The sequence below is a fragment of the Phyllopteryx taeniolatus genome, chromosome 5, assembly GCF_024500385.1.
Source record: "Phyllopteryx taeniolatus isolate TA_2022b chromosome 5, UOR_Ptae_1.2, whole genome shotgun sequence".
Lineage (NCBI taxonomy): Eukaryota > Metazoa > Chordata > Actinopteri > Syngnathiformes > Syngnathidae > Phyllopteryx > Phyllopteryx taeniolatus.
Window position 1 is genome coordinate 28,677,952 of NC_084506.1, and position 4,314 is coordinate 28,682,265.

Here is a 4,314-nt window from a genome sequence, read left to right on the forward strand (position 1 = left end):
GGGTGTGGTTTGGTATGTATCTTGAAATGTGCCCAAGTTATTGTTACCCACTGTACCACTTTTTATTACTTTTTTGTTGGAAAACGTGCTACAAAAATGGTATATTGTAGTTGGGTGGTGGAACGAAAGACTGCAGTCTGTCGGCTGGTCAATTTAAAGCCAATATAATAATAATTAGCATGCAACATTCAATCTTGTTGCGTTTCCATGTTTGTCTACTGTTACAAACCATACCGCAAGTTGAATTGACCTCTACTGCTTGGTGGCTTTAGTTACGTTGGACTTTATCTGTGCTAACGTTTATACAGGGAAGGCCAAAAGGCAGCATCGATAAAAGTACCCTCATTTTTTCCCAGGGTTTCCTGTTTGAGGCCATCCATTCCCTGGACTTGCACAAATCCCCTTAAGACCCCTGGAGTCAGTCAGGGTGTATCAGGCCCCTGGATCTGCTTTGTGCAGGGGTGGGTGGTGGCCTGTGGTCCGGAGCCGGTCAGGGAGAGAAGACAGCTACTGTGAGGGCGCCGAGAGAGTGGGGAGTCACTCAGCCACAGAAACCCTGTGTTTGTGTATGGAGCGCAGCGCTCTTATCTCCCGCCTGTACTGACGCCACGCTCTTCCTGTTTCAAATCTTTAGGGCAGATTTTCTCTTCACTCTTGCCTCAGTCTCCAGCTAGTCGTGTTGTTTTTACGGCATTCTTGTTCTTTTCACTGGAGATTAGATAGAGTTACTGTGGCGACACAAAACACAGAGGTACTACTGGTTTAACAACACATGAGGATGATAACAAACATTATTAGTTCAACAGTATTAGCCTGCTTTGGCTGCAATAAAAAAAAAAAAAAAAATCTTCTAATTTGGAATTTTAAATCACGGATTATTTGTGAGAATTGCATGCTGTGTTACAAGTCAAACCAACAGTTTTTGATAAAATGCTGAAGTGCATATATATATATATATATAAAATATATTTATATATATTAGGGCTGTAACGATATCTATATTTCACGGTTCAGGTTTATCACTGTATTAATATCACGCTCCGATATATATTTAGATATTATTGCGATATTGTGGGAAAGCTCACGCTATTACAGGAGTATCACAGAGTCACGCTACAGGTGAGGCGGGACGGCGCATGCAGCAAAACCAAAAGACCTCTTTTTGTCTTTCAGCTGAGTCCTTCTCGATAGGCTATAATGTATTTTCATTTAACATATTGTTAATAGGACTATTCACTACTGATATTTAGTATTGATCTAAGATACATTTACATGCTGTGGTCCTCCTTTTGTAGTACAAGTAGGAACAGTTTATATAAACATTTGTTTTTAATTTGGATGCCATACAATAGTTTAAAACATTTGCCTTCCATTCTGTACTTTAAAAAATGTCAGCACACTAAACTGGCCTAGATATATATAAAAAGGGGGAAATTTACTACAGGAGTTCCTTTAAACAGAGTTGGGTAAATGGCTGTAATAACTGTTAGGGCAGTTCTTTTAGATTCATGGACGTCTCAGTTTTGGAGGTATCAAGAGTTTTTATGTAAACAAACAGGCCTCCTTCACAGTTCTGTGGGGAGTTAACACGTCAGGCGAGATTGCGGCGTCTTTCATGCTGTCATTATTTAGCCTATTTAGCCTGTCTTTGTAAACACAGTGATAAAACACTCCCTAAGCGAGAAGCAGTGAGAGGCCCAGGAGCGTCATAATAGAATAAGACTGCATTACGTATTTTTTGTCAATATACAAGGGGTCGTCAGTTTATGATGGTCCCAACATATGACAGTTTGAGGTTGCGAAGGCTCATGGCGTATGAAACCTCACCATACGGCACAAGAAAGTGAGCTCAGATACCTGTGTGGACTATTTTTCATTTGATTGTCTTAGTTTCTAGCTTACAAATGTTTTTCCTACAGATATTTACCGTACTTGTGATTGTGACTGGCATAGGTTAGTGACAGAACTCTGTCATAAACAGACGAACAGACGACCCGTTATAATACCTTTCAGTTTTCAGACTGTTGAATATTTCTTCAAGCAATCTGCTTTTGCTATCGGTGTAGTTTTAACGCCCAACTGCATTTATTCCTGCTTTTAAAGTTGCAGATTGGTGTAAGGGCAAAACATTTTGTATATATGAAGAATGATCTGTTGATCCAAATTTCAGGGCTTGAATTGCATCTAAAAGATTAGTCATAAAATAGTAATAGAGCTAAAGTTTTTGGTCTCTTCTTTTACATCTGATGAACAAATAAACAAACCTAAACCTAATCCTATCACCAGTGGCAGAGTAGCACCATTATTAATATAAAAATTGAAATCTATATCGTTGGTGTCGGGCAGACTTCTCGTATCTCCAAAATCAATACTTTTCAGCAAATGAAACAAAACGCTATCTTGCTTGAGTTATTAAACACTTTCTCATTCGAACGGGAAACTTTCTCAATCTAATGAGAAACTTTCTCGTTACAATGAGAAACTTTCTCGTTTAAATGAGAAAGTTTCTCATTTGAATGAGAAACGTCTTCCTGTCTGTCTACCTGTGAGTGGGAGCTTATTTACACACACACACACACACACACACACACACACACACACGCACACACAGACATTAGCAAATATGGCTCAGCTATTCTATAGCCTATACTGCTATATTTGTGTGATGAAAGTTTACGTTTATACTCACCTTATCTTCTTTTAGTTGGTCGATGACACTATCAGGTATATTTCTTGTTTTGAGGAAAGAGAGCAGGTCCTCTCTGTTGCCATTCTCTGACATGCGCTGGAAGCAAGTTGTAAATAAGCTACTGTACTACTGTATGGCTACCCGAACACAGGAAGCTACTGCTAGCAGGTAAATAAGCTACCACTCACAGGTAGACGTTTCTCATTCGAATGAGAAAGTTTCTCATTGTAACGAGAAGGTTTCTCATGTAAACGAGAAAGTTTCTCATGCAAACGAGAAAGTTTCTCGTTCGAATGAGAAACAAGTTTCTTTTTTTTTTTCCATGTCGCTTTAGGGGCTCCGTAAAAAATGACTATGCAAAGCCAAAAAAACAAAACAAAACAGAAAAACAGCAATATTATCTCTCTTGAATTGGGAGGTGTACCTAAGAATGTGGATAGGCAGTGTATTCTCCCTCTAAAAGTGCAAACATGCTTCAGTTAGACAACTACTTTCTTTCCAAGGAAGTGTTAGGTCATCAATCACATTGAGCGGCATTGTATAAGATGTAATGTGTGATATGGTTCACTGCATGCTGTAAAGTAATACAATGAGGAAATGTGTCATATAAAAAAAAAAACATGCAGTAAATATTGCATCACACCAATTATTTTGCCCAGTTTGCATTCAAAACACGTTCGGTAACTATTGAAGTGTTTATTTTTTTCCCTGCTTTTCAAAAACATTCATCTTAAATACATAAACACCGACAGATTTCCCCTACTTGTTATTTTCTAGGATCACGACCAGTCCTCCTCTCCCAGTCTGCCTGCCCGGCTGGCTGGATGGCTGATTTTGATGGCGCCAAGCGTTGTGAAAATCTGCCGTAATCAGGAACAGCGAGGGGCAGTCTCTATCACACAGGGTTTCTTTCCCTTTCCTTTGTTTTCCACAGATTTCCTTCCTCGTTTTCTTAGATATTGTCTCCCCACTGATGCAAGTCCAAACAGAGGCATATTTAGAAAGTAAACAGATGAATGAGGGGAGGTTCTGTGCCTGGCGTCCATGGACTCAGGCACAGAGCGGAGACGTCTCGCGTCCACCCACCCTGGTCTGACATAGCCTGTAAATATACAGCATGACAAATGGCATGGCGCGGCGGCAGTTTCCCAACCAAGTTCTGGCAAGCGGGCCTGATGCCCAAAAGACTAGTCCACAGACCGTGTTTGATTCAGTGTCACAAGAGAGGCGTTGTTTGTAGGACAGAGAGGTTGTAAGAAAAATACTAATAACCTTGAGGGGGTGATATGCTGGGAAACCTCCTGGTTTCTGGCTACTCATTTTATACTATAATGATATATACTGTAAGTGCATGTCCCCCTTGCATATCCTTACACCGATCACACAAATTTCTCCTTAAAATGCCGTGAAACAAGCACACCTTGTTGTTCATTGTGTCTTTTTAACATTTAAACAACTCGAAGGAAGAATAAGTATTTGCAACGGTGTACTTATATGCTCATTGGCCAATACCTTACACCTGCTCAATGTAAGAGCGGACTCAAACACTTCACAAAGTCAGAGAGGTTTTAGAAAGAGATCTGCACTGTTGCCGTTGAGATCTTTTTCTAATAGTTAGCCCCTCT

The 4,314-nt window shown here is 40.0% G+C and overlaps 1 long non-coding RNA gene across 1 annotated transcript; it reads right to left on the reverse strand.

Moving 5' to 3' along the window:
- Positions 1–333: 333 nt before the first annotated feature.
- Positions 334–3,739, reverse strand: LOC133478464 (uncharacterized). Its single transcript, XR_009788689.1, has 3 exons — positions 3,453–3,739; positions 2,690–2,785; positions 334–728 (listed from the first exon to the last, which is right to left on the reverse strand). It is a non-coding gene; the product is annotated as an uncharacterized LOC133478464 (long non-coding RNA).
- Between the last annotated feature and the right edge of the window lie 575 nt (positions 3,740–4,314).